Source organism: Pseudopodoces humilis, chromosome 18, assembly GCF_049639895.1.
Source record: "Pseudopodoces humilis isolate 2021_Gansu_Grassland_sample_001 chromosome 18, ASM4963989v1, whole genome shotgun sequence".
Taxonomy (NCBI): domain Eukaryota; kingdom Metazoa; phylum Chordata; class Aves; order Passeriformes; family Paridae; genus Pseudopodoces; species Pseudopodoces humilis.
This window is the reverse complement of record NC_142217.1, coordinates 6,546,634-6,562,584: the sequence shown is the minus strand read 5'-3', so window position 1 is coordinate 6,562,584 and position 15,951 is coordinate 6,546,634. Positions and strand designations below refer to the sequence as shown.

Sequence of the window (15,951 nt, the reverse complement as noted above, 5' to 3'; positions counted from 1 at the left end):
GTAGGGTCTGATTAAAGAGACTGAGACACTGTGCTGCTTTTTAGCATTCTCAAGAATTTCACATCCAGTTTTTACTTTTTTGGAGGTTACTACAAAGGGAATGCTTGAATTCCTGAGATAAAAGCAATAATTACTACACTTAGAATAATTAATACTTGCTACAGATTTTGTATGAGGTGAGCACAAAAAGAATTTCAAGTGTGGCATTGGAGAGGAGAATACAAGGAATTTAAGAAAAGTAGATGTAGAACTACTGTGTTAAAAGTATCCAGTTTATACAGGCAGCTCTTTGGAACACCTGTGTACAATGCCTCAGTCAAAAGCAAATTCAGAACACACTGACTTGCAGCAGCCCAGCATATCAGTGTGTGCTGGAGAATAATGTGTGAAGGAAACAACTGAGGCACAGTTGGGCTGATTTCACAATGAAAACCACGTGGACACAGAGGAGAATTCCCTGTCACTTTGGATCCCATCTGCCATTTAGACTACATGAAATGTTAAGGAACTGCAAATCTTTAGAATATGAAACATAGTACTAAAATTCTGTGAGAGAAAGGAATGAATATCAAACATGACTACAAAAATTTGTCAAGTGAGATTAATCATTGAGCCTGGTTATAAATTCTTCGTGTTCCACTGTTTTACCAAGAGCTTTCATGAAACATTTATTTTTGATTGTCAGGTCTCAGGAATTCTGCCTAATTTTCCCATCTGCTAAGAATATAAGTTCATCATGGTTATAAAATCTTGATGCTCCACAAAAGCCTCCCAAGCATACAGGGAAACGAGATAAAGTCATTACAACTTACTGATATGTCTGTAAACCTACATAAAAATCACATTATACTTAATGATTTAGAAATAAATAACAATGTATTAATATAATGGATGCATTTCTGAATGGCTGCATCTCTGAATACCACGTGATACAGTGGCATGTCAAATGATTCAAGGAGTTATTTGAAACAGGAACTATGCTGGACTCTGATATGTGTTGGCATCAGTCCAAATCATGAAGTAAACAAAAACTACTGACACTTATTTCCACCCCAAAATCATGTAAGATGCCATTATTCTCAGTTTCAGGGTGTGACCAGGGTTGGAAACACTTGGAAGAATTCCGATTAATGATTTTCCCTGATTAACTCTGACAATAACTCATTTTCCATAAAGATTCAGTCCTTCTTGATTTGATCTTTATTTTGATAAAATAATTAAATCCCTAGTATTATAAAACAAGTTTCAGCAAAATATCTCTACTGACCCTATATTGCAATCCTGTGATTCATACTAGAGGAGCCTGTTGTAGAAGGAAGAATAGAGAATACTGCAAGGCATATAATTGCTGGGATTTTAAAATAAACCCATGAATGCATGTCAATCACTTTACAAACATCAGAACTGGTGTCAACTGGAGGCTTTAGAGACATCATGCTGTTAGCAGCTTCTCCTCAAGTTTTTGAAGGTGGGAGAATCAATGAGAGGATGCTTCAAAAGCTGGGTACAAGTGATGTACATACAACTGATGGGAACAGCAGAGGAGCTTTGGGCATGTCTTAAGGAAGAAAAGTGACAGTCTCATAAAAGAAATTCTAAAGGATTAGGCTTCAGAGACAACAGTCCATACATGGATGAAGAAAGCAGCATAGCAAACCATTTTTACAAGTTTGTGGGTTAGCCTGATAGTGAAGGGTTTCATTTAATGAAAAGAATTGGATTTTTAACCATGCCCCCTGGGGTTGTATAGGTTTGTAAATCAAATCTTTACATCTGGTCAAATAATTCATTAAGATCACAGCCACACAGTGAGGTGTTTTCCATTCCTGAGCTGATCTTTGCCATGCAGAACTCAGCTCTTGTACCTTTCATTTCAATGTTTATTTTGCACTACTTTAGTTGGCCTCTGCCTAATTATCAGCTTGAAGACCTGTCCTTTTGCTGACATTGATAATAAATAATCAATAGCCCCCTTGTACTGTCACTGCCAACTCACTCACATGCAGTGAGGACAAGCTGGAACTCGCTGTGTCCAGTGCAAGAGCAAGCCATGGCAAGCACAAAACAAAGTACAAGATAACCTATTTAAACATCACAAAAAGCCTTTTTTCTCTCAATGGTGACTGAGCACTGGAACATGTTGTGGCCAGACAGTCTGGGAGTTGTTTCCATTCTCAAAGCTATTCAATACTCATTGGGACAGTGCCCTACACAACCTGCCCTGCCTGACCCTGCTTTGAGCAGGAGGGTTGGACTCGAGGGTTTCCAGACATTGCCACCAACCTCAACCACTGGGCCATTTTGTGAGCCTAAGAAAAGGCTTTATTAGCTGACACCTTGTGACTCACCCTGGTCCCCTGCTTCTGACTGAAAAACTGAGAGATACCTGTGATTAAAACCAAAATGTACAGATCCACATTCCCTCCAGCATTCCTCTGCAGCCAGCACCTTCCACACACCCCTCACTCACACCCAAAATGGTCCTTCCTGTCTGCCAGCAGAGCTCCACAGAGGCACACCTGCCATCCTGGCACCAGGTTCTGGAGGCTGGCACAGCTGGAACAGCTGTTCTCCACAGGAGCTCTGTGTGTGGCACAGTGGGCAGCCAAAGCCAGGCTTAGGCAGCGATCCACTGACAAAGTGTGGGAGACAAAAATGTGCAGTCTGCCCTGGCCATAGAACAGACATTTATGAGTTCCAGAAACAGGGATGAGAAAATGAAGCTGATTTAAAGATATAGGAAAAGTATCAGTTGGACCTGACTTAAGACTGGAAAAACCTAAATTTTGGATTAAGGAAACAACTGGAAATATGCCAAGCTCAATTCTCTTCCTACAAACATATAGGAAGGGAGTTAAATTTAAGGCCTTGCTCAAGGTGTTGTTATAATTGTCTTCTCCAAAGGAGTGTAAACCAGCATTGCAGGGAGAGACAGAAACACACCAGCAGAGACAAGGAGAAGCTCTGCTGTCACAGACAGTCAAGACTTCCAACGCTTCTGAAATTCAAAGGAGGAGAAGAAGAAGCAGGCTGTGTGTTATGTTATGGGGGGAATATTGGATTTGAGGAGATGGACAACAGACTAGAGGAAATCTGATTGTAACTACTCCTACAAAAGATGTCACACTGGAGAATTTTTTTCCCTCCTTTCCAAGACAAAATATTTAATCCCATAGCTTCAAGTCCAATAAAATTAACTTTTACTCCCTTGTTTCTATAAAAACCATAATTTTCTTAAGACCAGGTATTGGATGACTGCATTTATGAGCTGAAATTTAAATTCCTTAGACCATTAGAAAAGTTTCCCTAATTGGGTGATTTTTTCTGCAAATTGGTCTAAACATATCAGAAATCTTTAGTACTGTTATGACAGTGCTCATGGAGATTTAAATAAAACAAAAGTAAACAAAATGCTGCAGTAAAGTAAACCAAAATGAAGAAATACATAACATTCTATTTTTCATAAGGAAGCAAAAAGTTGGAATTATTCTACTAAGTTTGACTGTGCAAAAAACCCCAATAAAACCACAAACCAACATAGGCACTATAAGAATGAAAGCAATGGTTTAATCCCAAAAATGCTTCTGCACATGGATAATTAAAATGCTCCAGAGTAGAATTATTCCTGGTCTGGAGTTCATGCACAAGTATCAGGATGCAAAAAACCACAAGTCATCATCTCATACTGAAAATTACAGCTTTATTCTGTCTCTAAAAACTTCCTAAAATTCCTGCTGATTGCAATGAGGAGTTTGCAGGAGAAGTTGATCAGTGTATGATGATGCCATTCAAATCCTGCCTGTTTTGGTTATGGAATCCATTATTTGTGAGAATATCTGCATCTTATCAAGTCCCACCTTGTATTTAGGTACAGCCAAACCCAACACACTTACCCCTCAGTGCTAAAAGATAGTATTTCATCTGCTAATTCTTTCCTTGAAACTGCTTAGATTAAAAACACCTCTTAAGGAAACAGAATATGACATTTCAATAAAACCTTTTTTTTTTTGCAATAGTCCCTAAACAATGCATGCAAAAGATCAAGCTGCTGAGCACAAGCATCTCTTTGTGAAGGCCCTCAAATGTGTGAGCAATTCTTATGAAAGGGAAAACACAGACACCAGAGGAACACAACCAGTCCTTAGCCTTGAATAAAAATACTTTCGTTCTACCAGAATTGCTCAGGTACAAAATGCCATTCAACTCTTTTCCTCTTTCAGGTCACTTAATTTTACAGAAACTTTCTCTTCAATGCAGAATGTGATGTGAATTTAGAGAGAAGAGGGATTTGGGATTTTTTAGTGTGTTCTTAAGCCATGAAGAGTCAAACATTTTGCTGAGTTAAGGTGATTCACTACACTGCCCTGCTTAAGCTCAATATCTATTTCTGTGTTGCCTATTTTAATCTTAGTTCCAAGTTAAACTGACATTGCTAAAGCTCTTTCCTAAGGGTTTCCAACACATAAGCCAAATTGCAGAGCCTTGTAAACGGGGTTTTGTCTGTTCAGCAGATGGATGGCAATTGATTAAGCTTCAGTGACTTGTCCATGAATATGAATTCTTAAAAACACTGATCTACAAAATCAGAAACTGGTAAATACTCCAGCACAGTGTTCCTGAAATTAGTGGAAGTTGTGTGTGAGACAGAAGGGCTGATCCAGCACTGTGTTCATGTAGGCCAACAATTTTACACTCTTGAGTATTCCACCATTAGGAAGAATGGGAATACATCTATTAATTTGGTCTCCAAAAAAAGGCAGATACTTTAGCAAAGTATTTGTAACTTTAACAAATTGTGGAACTAATGACAAAGTGTCCTTCGACTTAAGGAACTGAGAATGAGTTCACTGAACCCCATAACCTGATGGCTGACAAAAGACAATGGCAGAGAAATGGGAATTGCTTTGCATGGCTCAGAAGATGTGATTCCACTCAATATTACAAAGAGAAAAGCATAATTCAGAGTTTGAGCCAATTTTTAATGTAAATTCACACTCCATCCTTCCTAGACCATTATTCTTATGACTACACCCTGGAGTACATTGGTTTTCTCTTCTAAACAGCAAACTTTGATACAAACAGCTTGTGAATCAATAAGCAACTTGTTTTGTGGCCTCCCTGTGCATTGATTCACAAACCATTTGTCTCCTTGTAAACACTGTAATAAAACAATTATCACTTAATAATGCACAATTACATCATCAGTAGCCAATCAGAATCCTGAGGAATCACCATTTTCTTCTCCCTGTATAGAACCTGTACATTGTAGTTCACTCAATTTCATAATACATCAATATATATTTCTTTCCTGGGTGTTTTGAGAGCATTTGTACAATTTTTCCCTAAATAAACAAAAGATCACCTGAGAAAGTAAGGTAAATCTAGGTTTTAAATAATCTGGAAATAAAGGAAAGAAAGCAGATTTTAAATTAGAAGTACTGAGGAGTTTAGCTTAAAATTTCTATTGCAACTGGTATTCTAATTTTTAGATCAAAACCTTCTCTGAATTAATTTAAGGAGCCAACCTTGGGAACTGTACACTGAAGTCCCCCAGTTTACCAGGGCAAGTGTTGTGAGTCCTAAATGCAAATACAGTGTTACAGGCACAGCCTAATGACTGCTGTAAAGGGAAATAATCTCTTATCTCCTGGCCATGCTGATACCCCAGCCCTCCTGGCTGCCCAGACACTGCTGGGTCTGCTCACTTTGGGGCCACCAAGGCATCCTGACCCTTTCCTGCTGCTCTTGCTGCTGTGTTTTTCTTCCTCACATGACGTTGAGGTTTTTCCCTGCTGGGAATTTGGGATTTTGGGAGGTTTTGGTCAGCTCACTCCTCCAGCCCACCCAGGTCTCTCGGGATGGCCGCCCTGCCCTTGCTGCATCAGCTGGTGCCTCCAGTCCCCTCTGAGGCTGATGTGAGCAATCCCTCTCCTGTAACACTGCTAATGCAGATGTTAAACATCTGTACAGATGTTAAACACATGCGTGTTTTACACACACACCCCCCTTGTGAACAGCTCCAGACAGAGCACAATCCCCGGCCTCTATCCTGTGACCACTAAAACAGTTTTTACCCGTCTGGTTGTCCATTCATCCAGACTGGGAGGTCCTAACTTGATACAAGACTACATGAAAAGCAGTGTCATATGCCTTGCTGATGTCAAGACAAACAATATCTCTGCTTTCCCCTCATCCAGAATATGAAGTAATTTTCCACAGAAATCAACCAGGGTGGCCAGGAAGGCTTTACCTGGTAAATTCACATGACTGCTCCCACTCACACTGGTTTCTTTCTTGTGTATCAGAAAGACCAAAGTGGAGCTGACTGACCTGTAGTTCCCAAAATTGCAATTTTGGATGGTTGGTGCTAAAGAAATCTCAAAAAAAAAATTATAACCCATGACATTCTAAATATAAACTCTTGTCTCTTAACCACCTGTTGCAAATAATCTCCTCTCAAATTTCCATGTATAGGTGACACCTCTGGCCTTCATCTAAAATGCCTTCTGGCTTTTTGTTCCAGAAACAATTGCGATTTATATACCAATGATTTTTATTTTTTTTTCTCAAGAAAAGAAATTATTTCTTTCTTGTAAAGAGATAATCCTAAGTCTTGAACATTCTGATTGTTTTTTTTAACAAATTGTCAATTCAGTCACTTGTGTTCCTATTTGTTACCAGCAATTTAAGGTTAAGAGACTATGACAAAAATAAAATGTGACCTTTAAAACTATTTATTTATGGAAAAATCCCTGTATGTTTCATCTTCTCTGATAAATCCAACATTTGGCAGGACTGTGGTGTAAAATCACCTACCACTATCAGTAATATTTTTCTCAAGAGTTATTGATAAATCCTTCTAGTCCAAAATAAAATTGTTGTATGTTGCAGAAACCCACAGGTGTATTATGTTGACAGTAAAAAGCACTCATTTGGTAATTTTTAGAGCAGATTGTCAGATATGACTGAACCATCTCCAAAAGGGACCCTTTGAGGTCATTAAATCAAACCTCCCACTGATGTGTGGAAATCTTACCTAGGAAAATTCTCAAAATTTACTTTAAAAAGAGTAGACCTTACATTAACAAACTAAAAACCCAAAAATACACACTTGCAAGTCTCATCCTTTACCTAAACCTAAAAAAAATGTGAAAATCTACCTCTCTTTTACCACCTCTATTATGATTATCTACAGCTTTTTGGAGACATTTAATCCTCCCTCCCTTGATCCTTCAGAACAAGCACTGCAGTGGACAGGCAGATAAATGGAAAAAGGTTATAAAGGGAACTCCCTGACACAGAAAAGTCAATAAAGGTCAACAAGCAGATGTTAGCCTGACACAGCATCAAGAGCTGTGTCTTTATATACATACATGGAATGGATCATCCCCTGCAGTTTTGGATTGTGCTGGCACCACAAATTACAGCAATTTTTGGTTAATACTCCAATACTACACAACCTTTGGACAGAATATTATATCCTGGGAAGACAGGCTAAGTCCCCTTTGCAAAAAAACCAGAGTACCCAGGGTATTGGAAAGCATGTGCTTTCCATGTCTTTGAGTATCACTTGAGCAGTCCTTTACAGAATATGTCCCAGAATTATTTCCTCATGTTATTATTGTGTTGGCCAATTACCCCAGTTTTTGGTATCTTTAAGGAATTAACTTAATTTCAGCGACCAAGGAAGCACCTTCTGTAGTGATACAGACTCAGACTGACAGAGCACACTGCATAATCCTTCTTCTGAGAGTGATTCCTCCCCAGGACAAATAAAGCCCTCTCTCAGCCTTGGTCTGATGGAGCCCTGCTATTGCTGCATCCATTCAGGACATTGCACTGCCTGCTTTCACTGCTGCAGCACAGGAAATTTCTGCTTCCACCTCCAGTCACAGCAGCTGCTGCCTCCAAAATCAAAGTTTAACTCATTGCAGAGAAAAATACGCAGTGAGAAGAACAAAGCAGGGCACTGACCACAGAGTCATCCCAAAAACTCTGATACAAAAATTGCACACAGTTCTTGCTTTTCAACTACCTGAAAGGTTCCACCACCACCAAGGTGACAGGAGGGCTGAGCTGCTACCAACAGTGCAATGAATTAAAATATTCCTAAAGAACAATGGTCCCTGGAGGCTGCAGCAAAGCCACCTCAGACTTTCACATCTTGCATGACAACACAGCATTCTGTTGTAATTATGACCTCTCTATATTACACCTAATGACATTTGAAGCCCACTTCTCTCCTTAGACAGCTTTTCCTGCAGCCCTGGGATGTGATCAGAGGCCCACATTGCCAGGAATGCTCAGGATATTAGAAAAGAGAGACACTGTCCTGGGTCCAGCACCACACTGCTGCATTCACCAAACAACATTCCTGCCTTCTCCTTAACAGCCTGAGACTATCTGCTGCCTCCACCCTGGGCACCAGGCCACAGCACTGGCTTTTTTGGTGTTGTTTTTTTTGGTTTGGTTGTTGTTGTTTTCTGGTTTTTGTTTGTTTGGTTTTTTTGTTTTGTTTTTTTTTTACTTCTCAGGGAGAATATTTTGGAAAACAAACGTGCTCTAAGCTAACAAGGCCCGGCTCTTTGATGGCAGGGACACAGGAGCTCCTCACCACTGAGGCTCTCCATGTTTCCTGCAACAATTACTCACATTATAGACACTGTACTTTTTCCAAGTTAATAAATATTATTCTCTTCAACTGCAGTATCTGCTAATTGCTGTAAGGCTTTTGAACTGCATAAGCTTTCAAAACCCTCTATCACACTGAGAAAAGGCTGTGCTTGTGAAGCCAGAATTAACAACAGTGCATGGTAAAAGCAAAGTGAGATTAATTTTGGCCATTACAAACTTGACTCTCAGGGGAGGTTCACCCTGTTCCAGGAATTTCTGGGGAATGCACAGGGTACACCAGTGCAGGGGAATTCAAACAGTTTTACATGGCTTGGACCCTCTGCTCACTTATGAGAGAAATCAAGGCCCATGTATAAATCCTGGCCTGAAATAAAGTCACAAAACTCTTTGCTAATCATATACATCTAAGCATACAGACACAGTAGCTGCTGGCCACTAACACTTATGTTCAAAAGACAACATTAAATTCAGACTTTAAAATGCCACACAAAAATCTGTTTGCATAGAAACTGTCCAGAAAATTATGAGTTACAGAACCACAACATCAGCAGTTCAGATACAACTATGCAACAATGTGCTTTTATGTTTCTAATACTGTATTTTTCTCTGTTTGGACTAGTGAATGATTATTATTTTGGTTGGCACTATGGTAGGCTTTTGTGAATCTGAGAAAATAACCTCCCTAAATCCATAGCAATGAGCGTTAAATTCAGCTGGCCCAGAAAAAATGGCATCTGCTTCATCTTTGATACTTGGCTTAAAGGGTGCTCCCCAGTCTTCATGTCAAACATAGGATTCCATCTTCACATTTTATTTTTATCAATGCTGGTATCAAAACAATTAAAATATCTTTTATGATACGATATTGTAAATGTCAGCATGATTCCTTTTATTCTTCACAGAAGTTGTGCAGACCTAGTGCAGAGAACTAGGCTCAGCTAGATTCCAAATACTTAGAATTGCCTAATGTATCTTGCCATGTCTGTCATCTTTATCTGCTCTGATTCAGCCATGGAATCAAAGTTCATGGAATTCAGCCAAAGAATCAAATCCCATCTCCCCCACAAAGAAATCCCTGAAAAAGAATTTTTCCAGTTAACTGAAAGATCTTTGTAGGGACTGTATGCACCCCTGAGATGTCAGAAAGGGAAAGTGATTCATCAAGGTGATGGTTTCTCCAGAAGAGCCAAAGACTCTGTGCTGCAGTTTGAGTTGACAGAGCACATTGGCAAGGCACAAGGAGAAGCCTGAACCTGGCCCTTGATGAAAATTAGGCAACGTACAGAGCAGCAGGGCAGGTCAGTGAAAGTTTGTCAACATTATTTGTGGGGAGGGGATGAACTTGCCTCAATTTCCTGAGAGTGCCTGAGAATTCTGATTAATGATTTTGGGTTTTTTTTATTCCCCCTCCCTGCCTTTTGTTGAGGAAAAAGCTCACTGGTGAATCTGCATACTTTTGTAAAGGAGGAGGGAGTGCTCTGTGGCATTCTCTCTCACGCGATCAAACCTAATTTCCTTCTCAATTTGCTGAGCCACTATCTCCAGTAATTGCAATTGGACTGTCAAAACTGTTGGCATCTTGAAATAATGGAATACTACCTGGTATCAATCTCATTTCACATTTCTGACAGAAAGCATGATTTCCCTTTGTCTGTCCATTTGCAGTAACAAACTGCATGATTTCCATTTGCACTAATAATTTCAACACACACAGCTGGCTGGCCAGCATTTCAGATCTATTCCTTTATTCTCACATTGATATAAATGTTGTTTAATGTCTGAAAAAGTTCTTAAGGCCTCCAACATTTTTATTTTGTTTTTATTATAAACACCAGAATTTATTTCATTAGCCTGGATCAATATAGAAAAATAATTCCTGAAAGCTTGAGGAATCAAGTTTTGTGTTGAATAAAATCCAAAGAAAAATTGAGACTAAAAAATTATTTCATTTTACTCATAATTAATGTGGTTCCAAATAGCCAAGAATTCTTTCCTGAATTCTTGAGATAGAAAGATCTTTTCCATCTTTTCATACATGATCTCAGATATCCATTTTGGAGCTATTTCCCTATTGCCCACTTGCCAAAAACTTTTGGTCTTCAGCATTTAAATCTTGCAGTTTCAAAAAGGGAGGCTTCACATTTTAAATGAGGAGAAAATGTTAGGTCATATCAATCAATGTAATATTTGGAAAGAATATTTTTGAAAGTTGATGATGATTGATTTCTCCAAGAAGAAAACTCCAGAGAAGGGCTATAAATGTAGTCACTTTTAACTGTTCTCAGTGGATCCTCTTTGCCTTGCCTTCTCTCCCTTCCAGCCCCCTGGACTATTTGGGGCCCATCTCAGCTTGGATCCAGTCTATCAACATCTTTTACTGGAGGTCCAGAACTGTACACAGCATCAAAAATCTGAATTTAAAGTGCCAGACAAAGGGAAATGTTTGTATCTCATGGTCTACTCCCTTCTAACTATGTGATCTAGCTCACTTCTGAATGCCAGAGAACACCTTCTCCTTCCACTTCAGAAATCCTCATATTATCTTAAAATTTTGTCATCAGAACAAAATATGTATTTCAAGCACCACTTTTTGCTCCTATACTCATCATCTCCTTGAAGCTGATTTTTTCCAGTTAGCTATTTTACCACAGCAGGTAGACTATGTCCTAAAGGTAACCAACAAATGGAATTTTTTAAGCAGGAATAGAATATTAGATTCCTTTTCATCTACCTGTTGTATGCAATAAGAGAATTGATTAATTAAGAAAACATTTCCCTTTTTCCAGTTTTGCAAAAAAAAACAATCAGAAATTCCCATCTGACAGCAATTTCTGCTTTGGCTGAGCAAATGTTGGTTTTAAATACATTAATGCATATATTAAAACAGATAACCACACAGTCTGTAATTGGGGAAAACAGAACTATTGAATGACCTATGAGACCCTTTTGTTAGCATTAAGACCATTTCCTCCTGAAAAGAACCTGTTTCTGCTACATCATGTTATTTCCCTTTGTTATGGTAACTGTCACAGCAGTCTCCCAGGCCTGACTTTTGGAAGATTTACAGACAGCACCCCCTGACTCCTTACTGAGCTAAAAACGTTTGTGTGATCAAAACCACCTAATCAGGTTTCTGCTCTGACTCAGATGACCCTGCCTGTTCTTAGAAATGCCACAGCTGCTGCAGCGTGTTACACACACAGAGCTGAGAAAAATTCAGACCCTGCTGTACTCTTTGAATAATCATAGAGCAGCTCATGGACTCGAGTTCAGCCTGGGAGACCCTGCCAGTGCAAAATGCCCACCAGTGTAAAAGAAGTTGGCATCCTCACATTTGAAAGTACCGTGAGTATGAGAATACCCCATTACTCTCCATTTTAATAGATACATAAATTAATATGAGCACTTTTGGCACAGTTTTTTTCCCTGTCTGAGTACGAAATAAAGCTAAAGAGTGATTGCCAAGCAGTATTTTTCATTAACTCCAATGGACAAAATCATCCTTCTCCAAGCTTCAGAGAATTTCATGAGACCCCCAATTTCCCCCATTTTCTATTTGGCCAGCACATTTCTGCAGTATGAGATCCCCCACCTCTGCTGAACGCCGTTTTCCTTTTTTCACGTCCTGATGGCTAAATCCCTAAAACAGCACAGAACAGCATGTCTTGGGGAAAGCCATGGGATATCTGGGCATATTGAGCTACCCCTCAAGAGCCACTGGTTCAGTGCCTTCCTCAGAAGAGGAAAGTTTTGGCCTCCTTGGTGTGTGCTGCAGCTGCCCCATATCTCAGTAGCCCTCAGTGGGTCAGAGCCTGGCTTGTCCCCAAGCCCCCCAGGATGTGTCCCCTGAGGGTGTGGCAGAGGGCAGGGCCACTGCCCCAGGCTGCACTCCTGCTAACCCAGCCCAGCTCATCCTTGGCACTGCTGGAGTGTCTCTGACTCAGTTTCAGGGCTGCCAAAATGCAATCTGATAAAACAGAGCCAGCTCCTCTCCCAGCACAGAAAGGATTTCAACACATGTTCAGCTTGACCCAAGCTCATCCCAGCTTTGGAGCTTAAGAACACAATTTTTGAGGGGGCCCTGTGGATTTGGCAATTCTTTAGCATTTCCCAGGTCAGAGTCTCCTATTAAGTACAGTGGCAGAACACTTTTAATTTGTTTTTTCTTCCCCCTATGTAGACATAGAGCTTCCACTGTCTGTGCCAAGCAGCAGGATGAAATTAGAGCAGACACTCCAGGACCAAATACTGAAGATCTGCATATCAGATCTTCTCACCTCTAAGCCTGATCTCTATTACAGACACAGGCACCTCAGGCAAAATATTCTATTTCTCTGTGTTCAGTTTTCCATCTGTAGAATTAATATTACAGTATCTTCTTATTTCTTAATTTTTGTCTCATCTATTTAAATTACAAAATTCAGTCTTGAAACGATTTCTAACCTGTGACTTTACAAGTAGTATGAAATATGAGAATTAGAACAATACCTACTTGAGGCAAACACTGCAAAGAAGGGAATTAGCCCTATACTGATATTTCGAAAGTTTTAGCAGATACCACACTGTGCTGCCTCTGGTTTTCATTATGCAGCACACTTGGTTATGTTGCTTTTGATGAATCTTTGCTGAAGCAAACATGTACAATTTTTCCCTATGTATTTCCATCCTTTGTGTGCAATTTTGGTGGAATGTCCTTTCTCAGAAAGGACAAATTCACCTCCATTCATCTACAATTCATCGAGAATTCAACATGGGAAATTTTCATCAGTGCAAAACGAATCTGTTTGACCTCAAAAGTCCCTTGCACAAAAAGTTCTGAATCTGAAGATATAGGATTAAGAGAACTGGGAAAGCAAATCTCACTCCACTTCCTGACATGTTAAAATACAGATAGATATTTTGAATATGTTTTTGTGATAATTCTTCATATTTATACATATATATATATACATACACACGATATTTACAAGTGAATCATTTGTGGGGACACAATTTTCATTGTGATGACTAATCTCACAAGGAACCTTGAAAAATATCTTCTGTCAAAAAATCAAAAGTCCAAACCAGACATCCAACAATAACATGAGAAAAACTTTGGACATATTTCACCACAGTCATCCCAAATCACAGCCTTGTAAATGAGTCATGGAATAAGACTGACCTACCTGCTGCACCACTTGTCTGCAGGACCAAGGTTAAAAGTGTTTGGAGTTTGCCAGCCCCAGGGTAGCTGTGTCATTTGGACAGTTCACCTGATCTTTATCTTTCTTAGTTTCCTCACCTGAAAAAGAAAAATGAAAAGGCTTCCTCAGCAAAAGCAGTTAAGTAATAGAGTTCAGCAAGACATTACATAAGCAATAGATGCTTAAACCCAGTAAATTAAGGTGTTGATGATCCTAATAATTTAGGGGAAATAACTTCAACATGCTTGATCTAACAACCTACAGAGCTAGCTCTCAAAATGTTTGATATTGACTGTAAATTCAATAATTATCTTGGCAGTTGCGATACTAAACAAAACAAGATCTTCATCTCTTAAAAATAAAAATAATTTGCCTTCTTTTATTGGCTTGCAAAAGATTTTGCCCTTAGAGCAGCGGAAGGTGCCTCTGGAGCTGACACCGAGTGTCCAGCAGTGCATCCACTGCTGCTGGAGTCTCCCAGCTCGAGTGTTTGGCACAACTCCCCCTGCCACAAACACCATTTTAGTTGTGCCTATATTAAATAGAATTTAATTACACCTGCAAGCACGCAACTATGAAAAATGATAAATAGCCCTGGCTTTATGACTGAATGACAATAAACATGAAAATCAGTATCGAAGAGCTTCATGTGTTCCTGGCCAAGGAGGGTTATGTGCCTGCTTGCCAGGGGCTGCACAGCAAAGTCCATGGACTTAGAGCCAAACACCTAATGAGACAATTATGCCCTCACAAGGTCTTTGCCTTTAATCTCATTAAATGAGAGGTGGGGATGCATTTTGTGCTGTAACAGAGTAAAATATTCTCTCCCGCTTTCCCTTCTTTCTTGCATGACAGCACCATCTGTTTATAAATACATCACTGGAATGACAGTGCTCTGATGATGTACTAATATAATACATCATCAAAGTGCCATCAGTGATGATCTAATGATGTATTAGAAAGCTGTTTATCAAAACCCTGTTGCTCTGATGATGTATAGGTGCAATACATCAGTGGAATGTCTTGCACCGGTGGCACTGCGCTGATATAGACCTTGTGGGGAAAAACGAGTCCTGCAAGGATTCAAGAGCGGGAACAAAATGCAGACAGACAGAAAAGGACAGTGAAGGAAATGCACAGTCAAATGTGTAAATGAATTAGAGTCTGGAAGCGTCAAAGGTGAGGAGAAAGAGACAGAGGTTTTGGACAACTGAGTTTCTAAAGAAATTTGATTCATCAGCTGTAGACACACAAATTTGGTCACATGATAAGTGGAACAGAATGAAAAAGAACACCAAAAGAGACCTGGATTATATATAGTTTGTTTCACAGCTCAAATCCTAGCTCTCTTTCACCCTTTCCTCTAATTCCTTTCTGCAAGAAGGACAGAAAATAAACAACTGGGTTTTTAAAGTATGAGGTGAAATAAGAGTAATTGACCTGGAAAGGCCTGTGTGCCTCACGAATCGTGTTTTAGGACACCGAAGTTAAAAGACTTTGTTGAAGTTTTGTTGCTTTTTGGGGTTTGTGTTTTGTTTTTTTTTCCTTTCCCCCACCTGATCCTGCATTTCCAATTGCATCCTCCTAGTGCAACACTTTGCACCTGTGACCAAAACAGCACTGATAAAACAGAGGAGCTGATGATGACACCATAAAGTGCCAGTCAAAGCTCACTGCCTTTCCCTCCATTTTATTGCTGAGCATGAGGTTAAATGAAGCACATGATACATGGTTTATGATTTTATTAATCAATGCAAAACAATTCTCTTTAACCCCTACCTCTCCTTTAAATGAGTGCATGGATTCTGCTTGATGGGCCTCCTTGAAAAGATGACCGATAGCAGAAATAACTCTTTAATGCTGAGAAAAAAAGAAGACTGAAGTGTGAAAAATGGAATGGTTGCTCCAGCTGAGAAGTTCCCCCACCTTTGCACTTAAACAATGTAAAATTTCTTGGGGATGTTTTGTTGTTTAGGTTTTTTTTTTTTTTTAATAAAAGGACGTTTTTCTTGCAGACAGGCAGGAGGCAGCTGGGTTTGTTTTGCTGGTACAAAGTGGGTCTCATAAATTTTCAACAGCCAGCATCGTAACAAGCTCATTTTATTTTTTTCTAACCTCATCATTATGCATTTCA

The 15,951-nt window shown here is 39.4% G+C and overlaps 1 long non-coding RNA gene across 4 annotated transcripts in view; it reads right to left on the bottom strand.

Moving 5' to 3' along the window:
• The window catches only part of LOC148182920 (uncharacterized), a 74,141-nt gene that overhangs the window by 32,618 nt on the left and 25,572 nt on the right, over positions 1 to 15,951 (bottom strand). For all 4 annotated transcript variants that reach the window (XR_015774098.1, XR_015774101.1, XR_015774099.1 and 1 more), the window contains exon 3: positions 13,800 to 13,915. This is a non-coding gene — a long non-coding RNA (uncharacterized LOC148182920). The remainder of the gene's footprint in view (positions 1 to 13,799; positions 13,916 to 15,951) is intronic.